The 13,990-nt window shown below is 44.8% G+C and overlaps 1 protein-coding gene across 5 annotated transcripts in view; it reads left to right on the top strand.

Moving 5' to 3' along the window:
• Positions 1-7,774: 7,774 nt before the first annotated feature.
• SLC39A14 (solute carrier family 39 member 14) overlaps positions 7,775-13,990 on the top strand; it is a 58,276-nt gene continuing 52,060 nt past the window's right edge. For 3 of the 5 annotated variants that reach the window (XM_026714995.2, XM_087938671.1, XM_087938672.1), the window contains exon 1: positions 7,775-7,885. The gene's annotated coding sequence lies outside the window, so the exon portion shown is untranslated. The remainder of the gene's footprint in view (positions 7,886-13,990) is intronic. The other 2 variants (XM_087938669.1, XM_026714992.2) reach the window with 2 other exon arrangements.

Below are 13,990 nucleotides of genomic sequence, written 5' to 3'. Positions count from 1 at the left end.
CTACCCATCCCTCTACCAAGCAACTCTGGATTAAGGATTAATCTTAGTCTTAATATTTTTCAGTGTGACTGTCTGAAATCTCCTTTTGGCGTGATCATTAAGAAGAATTCTGGAATTTAGGGAACCACGAAATGTAGCTTTTTATGTCCTCTAGTTGGATTTCAAAACCTTTTTTTTTTTTTTACATACACAGTTTTCTAGCCCCGCTGCAGGGCAGAGATAGAAATCTGTTGAGCCAACCTAAAATAGGTTGTGAAAGTTTTGGCGAATGACCCCAGCAACTGGCTGGTAAAGGACCACTGTCTCCTGCTCCAAAATACATTGCCTCATCTAGCTAGGTCACCATGCTTTTGGCGTCATAACGGAGTGAAAAAGCCCATTTTTCGTGCAGAAAAACCTGTGCCCCATCTCCAACTAAAGTGTGTCCTTGGGAACTGGATTGGAAAAAGGAAGCTAAACCATCTTAATGAAATGTTAGAAGCTGCAGATGTTAACAGGGTTAAGGTTAGAGTTGAATATTATTTTTTAATGAGTACCTTTTAAACAACACCATATTTCAATCGAATAACAATCTGGTCTTTTCACGGGTTCTTGATATTTAACATTAAGCCATATAATTGTTGCTTTTCTCAGAGAAGAGGGGTTGAGTTTGGCTTCATTTTTCAATGAATTGAATCCAGTCGTCAGTTATATTGAGACTGAAGTCCCTGAATTCAGTGAGATAGAATTGGGAATTCTGGGAATATTCAACCCAACATCTGGTGATCACAAGGACTTGAAAAGATTGACAAACACTCTTTGGTTTGTTTTCTGCTAATATACAGTACCTTTTAATCATAGCAAAAAAATGTATTCAAGTGTCAAGAACATCCTTATATAAAAAGGGGGCACTCCGTGTGTGTGTCTGTGTGTGTGTGTATAGGATTTTAATTACAATAAAATATAATGCAAACTAAAAGTGAAAGCTGCAAAGGAGATAAACAAAAAAAGAAAAGATAGTAAAAACAAACGCATAATGAATTGACTTCCAACCTCCATCACAAGTATAGACAATTTTTTGTCATCATCCTCTTAGTTTACCACCAATGAACTGTTCATCCTGTATCCCATCTCTTTATAAACAAATCTATTAAAACATCTTTTCAGTTGTAGTGTGATCAGAAAATCCATGAAAAGTTTTCAGAACTTTTTTAAAAATTCGATCAAATAAATCTACTATATTGCCTTTTACTTCCATCAGTCTTAATCTTTAATCCATTCAAATAATGTAGACTTTGATTTTGTTTCTTCTTTGTCCCTTCTCTCTCATGATTCTTCAGAGATTCAACATACCTCTTTTATAAATCCAATGCAAAGAAAGGGACACGGTGGCTCAGTGGCTAAGGCGCTGAGCTTGTCGATCAGAAAGGTCGGCAGTTTGATGGTTCAAATCCCTAGCGCTACTTAATGGAGTGAGCTCCCATTACTTACCCCAGGTTCTGCCAACCTAGCAGTTAGAAAGCACGCAAAAAATGCAAGTAGAAAAATAGGGACCACTTTGGTGGGAAGATAACAGCATTTCGTGGCCTTCAGGTGTTGAGTCTTGCCCACCACGGAGACGTCTTCGGACAGTGCCGTCTCTTCGGTTTTGTAACGGAGATGAGCACCGCCCCCTAGAGCCAGAAATGACTAGCACACATGTGCAAGGGGAACCTTTACCTTTACTCTCTTAGTTTATTACAGGTAGCCCTTACAGGAAGCAGAATTTCGACTGCTAAGCAACATGGTGGTTAGGTGAGTCTCACTTAATTTTGCAAAAATTTTATACCACTGTTGTTAAGTGAATTCTTGCAGTTGTTAAGCAAATCATGCAGTAGTTAACTTAGATCCAACTTCCCCCATTGGCTTCCTTGTTGGAAAGGGCAATTACATGATGCTGGGAAGAAAAAAAACATGCCTGTTGCTAGGCCCTCAGATTTTGAACACGTAGTTGTGCGGATGCTGCGACAGTTTTAAGTGGGTTGACCAATTGTAAGTCATTATTTTCAGTGCCCTTGTAACTTCAAGTGATGGTTAAACGAATGGTTTGACATTGAGGATTGCCTGTTTTTGTATTTTCCTTTGCTTTTAAAATGTGAACCATAATGACATCCATTTTCTTGTCCTTCTTGTAGCTGTCATTTGTAGATCCACTTTCGGTGCCATCTCGATATTGTCAACTAAAACTGCCATTTCTTCCATGATATCTTTTGGACACAGTCTATCCATAGAAACAAACATCACTATTGATGTTTATATGTCCCAGTTCATTAACTGTAAATCAGGCTCGTATATATTATTTCCATTAACTGAAATCTTTAGTTCCCTCTAGTGTTTCGTTTTCAAATTATCTTGTCTTTATCCAAATAAATATAGGGCTGGGGGTAGTTGAGGGTACTTTTCTCCCCCGTTTTGGTGAAAGGGCTGCAACTAAGTCAGAGACTCTAAAATCTCTTATCTTCTCTAGCATCTTCCAAATGGACATGTTGTGCTTCCGCAGCTGGTGATAAGGCACGAAAACTCACGATTTATCGGGAAAGGTGAGGGAGGACTTGAAAGAACTTTGCAAGTACACTTTCCCAGCCCGGAAGTTTGATGAGTTGTCCAATGCATGTTAACAAACAACATTTCCATCCAGCAAACACTTCTATGTGGCAAACAGCAAATACAGATTGCGCTGCAGGCAGGGTTGCATGTGGTGATAAGAACTTTATTTTTTTTTAATTTGGTCAATGATCAGCACAAAGCAAACAAAACAGTACAAGGCAGCAACCTTGTACAGAAAGTACAAAGCAACAACCCTGACTCAGATACAGAGGGGGAACCGACCAAATAACAGAATTTACAGTAAAAGTAATTACAGTTATCTTAAAAGTAAAAATAAATAAATAAAAGTCTTCAGGTCATTCTCCAGAGCATAATATTTTTAGCACTCAAGCTCTAGTTTAGAATAGAATGAAACTATAAGCAAATGTAGGACAGTCCTTTGGAAGGTTTCAAATGTTCTAAAAATGAACCCAGAAGGCCGCTTGTCTGACCTTCAAAAGTCTTTGTGTACAGATAGTCCTTGCTTCCAACCACAATTGAGCTCCAAATTTCTGTTGCTAAGGGAGGCATTTGTTGAGTTTTGTTCCATTCTACGACCTCTCTTGCCCAAAATTGTTAAGTGAATTACTTCCGTCGGTAAGTTAGTCACCCAGTTGTTAAGTGAATCTGGCTTCCCCCACTGACTTTTCTTATCAGAAGGTTGCAAAAGGGGATCACAAGACCCCAGGACACTGTGACTGACATAAATGTGAGTCATATGTCAAGCATCTGAATGTAAATCCCATGACTGTTGTCATAAGTCACTTTTTTCCGTGTAACTGTGTAGTTGTGGTAGCTTTGAACAGTCACTAAATGAACTGTTGTAAGTCGAGGACTATGTGTACTTCTTCCTCCTGTTTTCCTGATAAAAACAACTCTTTGAGATAAGTTGGACTGAGAGAGAATGAATGGCCCAAAGTCACCTAGCCAGCTTTCACAACTAAAGGCAAGACTAGAACTCACCATCTCCTGGTGATTGACCCAAAGTCAGCTAGATGGTTTTCATGTCTAAGGCAGGACTAGAATTCACCTCTTCCTAGCATTTTAAGCACTAGATGAAACTGCAATCAGCAACGGTTGAGGATTACCTGGAATAGGGAATGGTGAGAAGGAGGCACCTGGTTTAGCATTCATTCTCTGCAACTTTATTTTCTTATCGTTTTTATACTGAAGGCGAAAACTAGTAGGGAAGAAAAACAGCTGAAAGTCTCTCTCTCTCTCTCTCTCTTTCGCTTTAGCTTTCTCTAAAGCAAACAAATGTTTATGTTCCCACCTCAACCTGCCCTCCCCCAAAAGGCTTCTACGAGATTTTTACAAAAATTGTGTACGGGTTAACTTCTACCTTCAAGCTGGCGTTCTAACCTGCATCGTGTTTATTAAAAAAAAAAAAACTTTCAGTGATAAAATCCCACAAAACACACTAATCTGATCAAAGAGTCCTCCAAAAGGAACTAGCTAGCAAACCCATCATCTTTTCAGCTCTTCTACAATTTCCATAATTACCACCGCTTTGCTGGCTACAAAAAATTACAGCCCCCAAGACAAGAGGATTGCCTGTCACCTTTGGTTTGAAGACCGATGCCTTTTATGGTCCCTTTCATGGGACAGGACCCCATGAAGCCCCTGGGAAGCTGCATGGTTCTCAAGGGAGTTGACCTCCACGTGAAGCTATAGACGAGTGGGTGGGCAAGCATTCACTTGCAGAAGTTCTCCCTGTTCTGTAGGAGAGACAAAGAAGCATCTGTGTTGCCTTGAAGAACAGAGTTGGAAGGGACCTTGGAGATTTCCTAGTCTAACCCATCCTCGGGCAAGAGGCCTTATACCATGTCAGACAAATTTCTTCTTTAAAACCTCCAGTGATGAAGCACCCACAATTTCTGAAGTCAAGCATTCCACTGATGAATTGTTTTCACCGTCAAGACATTTCTCCTTAGTTCTACATTGATTGTCCCCTTGATTAGTTTCCACCCATTGCTTTTTGTCTCGCTTTCTGGTGCTTTGGAGAATAGGTTGACTCCCTCTTCTTTGTGGCAGCCCCTCAAATATTGGACACTGCTATCATGTCACCCCTAGTCCTTCTTTCCATTAAACTAAACATACTCAACTCCTGCAAGCGTTCAGATAAGAGCCACGGTGGCGCAGTGGTGAGAGTGGAGTACTGCAGTCTACCTCTGCTGACTGCCGGCTGCCTGCAATTTGGCAGTTTGAATCTCACCAGGCTCAAGGTTGACTCAACCTTTCGTCCTTCCGAGGTTGGTCAAATGGGGACCCAATTTGTTGGGGGCAAAGGGCTGACTCTGTAAACCGGTTAGAGAGAGCTATAAAAGCACTGTAAAGTGGTATGAAAGTGGTATTGCTATTGCTATTGGGTGACTGGGGTAGTATTGCTGGATGGAGGGTGTCCTTGCATCTATCCACCTAACAGCTTACTCTTGTGCTTGGGTGAAGAATAAATACATTTAATTTCATAAAAACTGCCTGGTGTTTTTACCATCTCAACTGAGAACAAACTTGGTAAGGAATGAGAACATTTGAAACGTTCTGAGCAGTAAACCACTTAGAGAGGGCTGGAAAACACCGTGAAGCGGTATATAAGTCTAAGTGCCATGGCTATAAGTTTTAGCTTCCAGTCCCCTAATCATCTTCGTTGCTCTGTGAAGGTCCCTGACTTGACTGCCCATCTGACTTACACCTTAAGCTGGGTAAGATTAATAGTTAAACCGATGTTGAAAAGCTTGCAGTCCAGTGCCTTTTATTTGAAGATTCCTGAAATGTCTTGCAAAGAGGGCAAGGTTCAATCTCATCCATTTATTATTGATGCTGCCAGGCCAAAAAAAAAAACCAAAACACACAGAACCTGCTCTCTGCTGATACATGCATATACCAGTCCTGGCCTTAGATCAGAAGTCTCCAAACGTGGCAACTTTTAAGACTTGTGGACTTCAACTCCCAGAATTCTGGGAGTTGAAGTCCACAAGTCTTAAAGTTGCCAAGTTTGGGGACCCCTGCATTAGATTGTGGTAGAGTTTAATGTATTCCTTTGCACGCATGATCTGCAATGATTTACAATGGTTCATTTAGGGATGCTTCGAGGTTATAATGGCACTGCGGGGGGAAAAGGGACTTACATCTGTTTTTCACACTTATATGGCTGTTGCGGCATCACCAATGGCTCCACGATCAAAATTCAGTTGCTCAGTATCATGACTCCTATTTCTGACAGCTTCAGTGTCCCCAGGGTTATGCCATCCCCTTTTGCGACCATCTGAGAAGAAAACTCAAAGGAGAAACCAGATTCACTTAACGACCATGTCACTCCGCAACTGAAGCGATTTGTTGAACAACCAGCGAGAAAGGTTGTAAACATTTCTGACCGTGAGAACAACCAACCCATGGAACCGAAGCTGCCTTCAGAAGTTGTGGGAGCTTCATCACTGGAGGCTTTCAAGAAGAGACTGGGCTGCCATCTGTCAGAAATGGTGTAGGGTCTCCTGCTTGGGCGGGGCTGGGTTGGACTAGATGACCTACAAGGTCCCTTCCAACTCTTTTAATCTGATCTGGAAACGGGGCAAAAGTGACTTAACCGTTTTCACTTAGCAACAGACATTTTGGGCTCAAATTGTTCTTGGAAATGTACACATTGGATGTATAGTGAGTTGCACAGATGCCAATTCTCTGCAGCTGCAAAATTGGGCTGCCATGTAAATGCATGCATCAGGAGGGGGGGGAAAAACCCCTCAGTTTTGATAACCTGGGTTGCTCCTTGACTAGAGTTGACACAGAATAAACGCCGAGGCTATTTCTGGCCTCTGAATTCGCCTGCAGGGCCGAATGAATGGGAGCCATGCCACCACAAGATTGTATGGCTATAGTTGGGCCAGGAAATGGACTACTTGGACAAAGGCCAAGATCTTTCAGAGGTGCTATTTGGTGATGGTATAGTGGGTTTTAATGGAAGGGTGACGGACACTGGTGCACGGTAAGCCAGGGAGCAAGAAAGCCTTGGTAGCGTGCATCGTTTTTGGGCTACATGCCAGCACGTCCATTTTGATTAAGTTCTGCTTGTTGGCTGTGCAATGTTTTTAGCAGAATCACATCAGCAAGTTCAAAGAGAGTGTGGATTTTGCTCTTGGCTTCCTTCCTAGGAAGCCAACGACAAAAGGCAACTACAAAAGGAAGCTGGCTGGAAATTAATGCCAGGGTTGAAACTAGCATTGCCTTAAATTGTGCCTCTCCACTGGAGGACAACTAATGAGGACATGAAGGCATATGGCAGGGGTCTCCAAACTTAGCCACTTTAAGACTTGTGGACTTCAACTCCCAGAATTCTCCAGCCAGCATAGTTGAAGTCCACAAGTCTTAAAGCGGCTGGAGAATTCTGGGAGTTGGAAGTCCACAAGTCTTAAAGTGGCCAAGTTTGGAGACCTCTGGCCTATGGCCTACCTGCCTGGCTATTCAGTGGCCCCCTTGGTTATTCAACTCAGAAGACAGCTTGAATGCCTCCCCGGGAAAATCTCTTTCCCCCCCACTCCCAAATATTCCGATCCACCATTTTTCTTTTTAGTCTTCCTGAAAATTCGGGGGCTTCCAACTCAAGAGCTTGCCTTGCACCCCAATAAAGAGGAAAACCTGACCTAAATGGTAAATTTAAATTAGAAGGCATTTTCCAGGTCACCTAAAAACCAAGTTAGGTTGTTTTTTTTGTGGCCAGAAGTTAAAGTTGAAAGGACAGGAAAGAAGGGCTGCCAATAAAAAAAGCAGGCGACCTGGGTCTTCCCCAGGGGGGCTGCAACCCTCACGCCGATCGCCAGAGGGCAGCAAAGGGTTGGCTCTCGGCCGCGGTCTGGGCGGTCGTTCCCCCCCTTGCAGCCCCCTCTGCAAATGGAGTGGGGGGGTCTTTTAATCCAAAGGGCTGCAAAGCCCTTCCCCACCACGCAACTTTCCCCCTGTTTTTCCTCCTGTGAACCGCATTATAAAAGCAAACAAATAAAAAAAAACCGGCGCCCTCCCGCGTTAAACGACCCCATCGTCCTCCCGCCGCATCCCTGATGCGCCACGCGGACCGGCTCCTCCGAAGGGGGGGCGGGGCTAGGTTAATTTTGCCGGACTAGCCAATGGGAGCGCAGGAGGGGATCGAGCCCGCTGACGGCGTGGAGGCGGGGCACCCGCTCTCTTGATAATGAGCATGCGCGGTGGCGGCCGCCTCTCAGTCGCTCAGCTTGGGTCGCGGGCCTGGAGCGGAGCGGAGCGAAGAAGCGAAGCGGTGGGAGCGCATTGCAAGGTGAGCCGGGAGGAGATGCTTGGCCGCCGAGCGGGGCGACTGGTGGACTGGGGCCTGGGGTGGGAGATGTGGGGAGGGGAAGGAAGGAAGGAAGGAAGGAGAGAGAGGGAGGAAGAAGGAGGGAGAGAAGGAAGGAAGGAAAATAGGTGGGAAGGAAGGAGAGGGGAAGGAGGACGAAGAAGGAGGGAGGAAGGAAAGGAGGGAGGAAGGAAAGGAGAGCTGAAGAAGGGAAGAAAGGGAGGAGAGAGGAAGGAGGGAAAGAGGGATGGAGGAAAGGAGAAAGGAAGGAGAGGACGAAGAAAGGAAAGGAGGGAGGGAGGAAGAAGAAAAGGGAGGAAGGAGGGAAGAAAAGGAGAGGTGAAGGAAGGAAGAAGGGGAAGGAGAAAGGAAGGAGAGGACCAAGGAAGGGAGGAAGGAAAAGGAGGAGGGAAGCAAGAAAGCTGGGGGCAAATGGGATGGTGCAAGGTGGGGGGGTCCAGACCGTCCCCTTCCCGTATTCCAGACTTCCCGTCTGGGCTGTCACCCCCCCAACACACACAGCCCTCTAGGTTGGACTAACGACTCCCATCATTCCCTGCCAGCCTCCTCATTTCATGGCACTAACGGTGTTGATGGGAGTTGTAGTCCAGTTCTGGAGGGAAGTTGGGGGAACAAACCCCTTAACGGCACACGTCTTCGCTTCCCCCAACCCAGATCTTGCTTCCTGCGCCTGGAGGGGGCTTCTTTCCCCCCCCCCATTCCCATTGGTGCCCCCGCAGGGCAAGGTTTCTTGATCCGTAACACTTTAGGAGGTATGGACTTCAATCCCCAGGATTCCTCAGGAAGCCCTGGCTGGGGGATTCTGGGAGTTGCGGCCCAGACCTCCAAAAGGTGCCAAGGTTGAGAAACACTGAATAGCGGGTGGCCCCCTTCTTCCCTTCTCTAAGGGCCTGCCAGCCAAAATGGGGTGCCCGTTATGTCGCGGTTGGTCAAGAAAAGTGGGCAGTGGATCCTAGGACAGGAGGATAATTTGTCTGCTGTGGGCTGGGCTGGCTTCCTAGTGCTAAAGATGCTTAACAGAAGAACAGCTGGAAAGGACCTTGGAGGTCATCTAGTCCAACCCCCACCCACCCAAAAGGAGACCCTACACCATTTCTGACAAATGGCAGTCCAGTCTCTTCTTGAAAGCTTCCAGTGATGAAGCTCCCACAACTTCTGAAAGCAACTTCTGTGTCCATGGGTTGATTCTTCTCACTGTCAGAAAGTTTCTCCTTATTTCCAGGTTGAATCTCTCTCCTTGTTCAGTTTCCATCCACTATTCCTTGTCTGTTCTTCGGCTGCCTTGGAAAATAGCTTGACCCCCTCCTCCTCTCTGGGGCAGGCCCTCAAATATTGGAAGACCGCTATCATAGCTCCATGCTGCCCATCTTATACTCCGCATCTCCCCTCTGATATCAACTGGGTTCTATTTCTTACTCCACATCGCTCTTGGTTTCAGTTTACTTTACTTCTAGGTTGATCCAGTTCCTTCTTCTCAAAGTCTGAGGTGGAAACCCATCTGCCTGCTGCTCTCCTGTAAATTTCCCAGTATAACTTCCCGATAGAAATGTTCTCCCTTCAATCATGAAAGGTTTCATGTGTCCTATTCCACATGTTTCTCAGGCTAGGTAGCTTCCAGGTATGTGCACTTCAATTTCCAGCATTCTCAGCAAATGGCTGAGCTTGCTTTGAATAGAATAGAATCCTTTAATTGGCCAAGTGTGATTGGAGACACAAGGAATTTGTCTTGGTGCAAATGCTCTCAGGGTACATAAAAGAAAAGATACATTCGTCAAGAATCATAAGGTACAACAGTTAATGATAGCCACAGGGTACAAACAGGCAATCAAATTATACTAGGAAACAGTCAATATAAATCGTAAGAATACAAACAACAAGGTTACAGTTATACAGTCATAAGTGGGAGGGGATAGGTGATAAGGAGTGATGAGAAGATTAACGGTAATAGTGCAGATTTTGTAATAGTTGGACAGTGTTGGGGGAATTATTTGTTTAGCAGAGTTATGGCGTTCGGGGAAAAAACTGCCTTTGTGTCTAGTTGTTTGGGTGTGCGGGGCTCTATAGTGTCGTTTTGAGGGAAGGAGTTGAAACAGTTTATGTCCAGGATGTGAGGAGTCTATAAATATTTTCACAGCCCTCTTTTTGACTCGTGGAGGATACAGGTCCTCGATGGAAGGCAGGTTGGTAGTCATTGATTTTTCTGCAGCCCTAATTACTCTCTGAATTCTTTATCTGTCCTGTAGGGTTGCAGAACCAAACCAGACAGTTACAGAGGTGCAGGTGACAGACTCCATCATTCCTCTGTAGAATTTCGGGCATTGAAGTTAGTATGTTGACTGAGTGTCCAGGATGGGTGACATTGATTTTCATTACTCAAAAATACCTTCAGACGTTTCTCATCCCCTCAGTGGTTTATTGAATAGCTTGTTGCCTTTAACTAAAAGCAGTTAATGCATCCTGCACGTATCCTAGTACAATACAGGCAGCCCAGGGTTGAACTCTGGAGACCTCGGTGCTCTCTTGAGTTTGCTTCAGGCAACCAAGGTCTCCACATAACACAATCTCAGGTTTACCTAGTTCCAAATGGGCTTGATACCAGAATGTAGTATATTGGTGGGATTCAATTTTTTTTTTTTTTTACTACTGGTTCTGTGGATGTGGCATGGCTCGGTGGGTGTGGAAGGGGAAGGGTATTGCAAAATCTCCATTCCCTCCCCATCCCACTAGCCTGCTTTCCAGCTCCGTTCTCCTGTGCAGGGCAACCAAAGAAGACCCAGCCAATCAGCTGGGACTTGGGAGGGGGAGAATAGATGGGGGCGGGGCCAGTCAGAGGTGGAATTGGCTGGTTCTCCGAACTACTCAAAATTTCCACTACCGGTTCTCCAGAACTGTTCAGAACCAGCTGAATACCCGCCTCTGGTGAGCACCCTAACCCATCTGAACCAAATTTCTCTTTGCATTTGATCCTTGTACATATTATAATTTTGCTTGCTTGTTGCATACATTCTAAAAAACAGTTTCCCTCTGGGAATCATCGCTCCCATCTCCTGGCTCTTGTTGAAGAGAAGTGTGGAGAGGAGAGGTTCTGAAAATCTCGGCTACTAAATCTGGCACAAGAACCTGTTAGGTTTGCAGTGTTGTGTGTATGGATCTCTCTTTTGTAGAGATGTGATGGACTCGGGGGGGACTGGTAGAATATTTTCAATAGCAAGGAATAGAATAGAATAACGGAGTTGGAAGGGACCTTGGAGATCTTCTAGTCCAACCCCCTGCCTAGGCAGGAAACCCTACACCACTTCAGACAAATGGTTATCCAAGATCTTTTTAAAAACTTCCAATTTTTGGAGGCAAGTTGTTCCACTGAGTAAATGTTGTCACTGTCAAGAATTTTTTTTTTTCTTAGTTCTGGGTTGTTTCTCTCCTTGATTGGTTTCCACCCATTGCTTCTTGTCCTGCCTTCAGATGTTTTTGAGAATAGCTTGGCTCTTCTTGTGGCCTGGAGCTTGCAGCAGAGTTGGATAGTAGCCAGCAGGTTGGGAAGGAACCAGGGCCAGTCTTGGAGGCTGAGGAGGATTCGTACAGCGCTGGCTCTTCAGCTTTGTAACGGAGATGAGCACCACCCCCTAGAGCCAGAAACTACAAGCATGTATGTACGAGGAGCAGAACCTTTCCCTTACTATTAGTACCCCGCTTGATCTTGATTGTATCCAGGCCTGGATTATTTGCAGCTTCCTATCCTGATAATCACGGACTCTCCCTTGCTCCAGGTAATCCCGTCTAGGAGAGGGACTTTACTCAGGCAGAACTACCACCAAAGTTGTGAAAAAGGTTGCATCCTGGAGTTTTATCTAAGCGATAGAGTGCAGGCTTGTGAAAAAGGTCGGAAGGCTGTTCAGAAGCGGTTCCTGAATCTCCACAACTTCCCGCTTTTGGGTTTTCCACAACGTCTCCTCCTACAGCAAAGAGTTCTCTTGGAAGGGGAAAGAAAACGTGTGGCGGGTGAAGGAGGTGTGTTTGTGTTTATTTTCATGGTCGTGATGTGCACTGAAGATGGTGTTTGATTTCGTTGTATGAGGTACAGTGACAATAAAGTAAACTAGACTAAACAGCAAAAGAGATAAGAGGGAATTGGGCCTTTTTCTGTCATTTTTTTTGCACGAAGTTCTGTTTTGGCCGCCTCTGTCCTCAACTGTGCTGTACTTTTGAAATTGCAAAAAAGTGCACATTGCTTATGATAAAAGCCAACAAAATATAACATTGCGGGTCAGCGAATTTATCAAATTTCCAAATAAATCAACTCACCAATGGTGGCAAGAAAGTTCGTAAATTGGGGCAAAACTCTCCCAGCCGTCACACCTAGCAACAGAAATAAATGTTGAGGTCAGTTGTGGCCGTAAGTGCAGCATAGTTCCATAACTGAATTGCAAATATTTTACCATGCATTACGTAGATTCTAGGCCGTATTATACTGCTTGTGAACAGTTTCATTTTATATCTTACATATAAAACTTTGACGCTTGTATCCTTGTGATTTATATTGACTTTCCTTAGTATGATTTGATTGTTTATTGTACCCTATGACTATTATTACATGTTGAACCTTATGATTCTTGACGAATGTATCTCTTCTTTTATGTCCACTGAGAGCATTTGCACCAAGACAAAGTCCTTATGTGTCCAATCACACTTGGCCAATAAAGGATTCTAATTCTAATCTAATTCTAACAAGCATCGGCATTATGTTGAATACATTGCAGAGCTCCAGGGTTCAAGGAGAGGCATAAATACAAACAATGCAGCAACATGTTTTATAAAACGAATGCTTTCTGGAACTTGATTGTGGTAGTGTTTAAACTGAACCCTCGGTTCCTCCTGGTAATTATCTCTGTGTCGTGCCATGCTGAAGGAATGTCCTCAAGGTTATCGGGTGAGATGGAATAAATACAGAATGAAGAGCGTGTGACTTGCTGTCAGCTGGCATTGATCTAGTGATGGCAGCTTCTTGGCAGAGGTGGAGGTGTGAGGTAGCGTTGCCCATTAAGGCCTTACTCTTAATTTTTTGAGAGAAGATTGGGCTGAAGCCTCAGCTGTAATGCAATTCCATGGCTGGCTGGGGAATTCTGGGAGTTGAAGTCCATAGGTCTTAAAATTGCCAGGGTGGGATATCCCTGTCATCGACACATCCATAACGAGGGTTTTTTTTCTTCCTCTTGGCAATAGTACGAAAGTAAATTCTTGTCTTCTGATAGGATAGGATAGACAGACAGACAGATGAGTGAGACAGGTAGAGATAGATAGACAGATGAGTGAGATAGAGACAGATGTGATAGAGACAGATGAGTTAGATAGAGATAGATGAACTGAGACAGATGTGATAGACAGATAGCAAGTAATGTTTTTCAATCTTGACAACTTGAAAATGTCTGGATTTCAACTCCCAGAATTCCCTGTGCTGAGCAGACTAGGGAATTCTGGGAGTTGAAGTCTACATATCTCAAATTTATCAAGGCTGAGAGACAGTTGCCTAGAGCCTTCGTTGCCTGGTATCCAAACACTACTAATTATGCTTAAGTTTTTGAGATCAGCTAATACTCCCATCTGCAGTAGCTCTATAGCAGGAGTGTCCAACTCGATTTCATTGAGGGCCACATCAGGGTTGTGTTTGACCTCAGGATAGGGCATGGCCAACTTGACGTCACTCGTGTTGGCGCCTGTGGCCAACTCCAATCGACTCCTGCAGCCCTCTGCCAGAAAAAACAGAGCTCCATTTTTGCTGGCAGAGGTACCACGGGCCGGTCCTTGACTGCTCTAAGCACCCTGCAGGCCGCATCTGGCCCATGAGCCTTAACATGCCCTTGTTAGAGTCAGACTCGGAGAGGAGGAACAGCCGACAGGGAGTGGAGGTCTGGCTCCGGAGCTTGTGGAGGAGGCTGGGGAAGGTCAGAGCCCAGCTGGGCAGTCAGAGGAAGAACCAGGCCCATATCCTCTTCATCCTAGGACACGCAAGGAGGAACAGAGAAGGACACAACTTGGCTTACGAGAGAGGAAGCGGCCATGATCCCCCTC

The sequence above is a fragment of the Pseudonaja textilis genome, chromosome 9, assembly GCF_049901715.1.
Source record: "Pseudonaja textilis isolate UNSWEBS1 chromosome 9, rPseTex1.2, whole genome shotgun sequence".
In the NCBI taxonomy this organism is placed as follows: Eukaryota; Metazoa; Chordata; class Lepidosauria; order Squamata; family Elapidae; genus Pseudonaja; species Pseudonaja textilis.
Note: the sequence above shows the minus strand (reverse complement) of the source record. Positions and strands in the feature narration are given on the sequence as shown.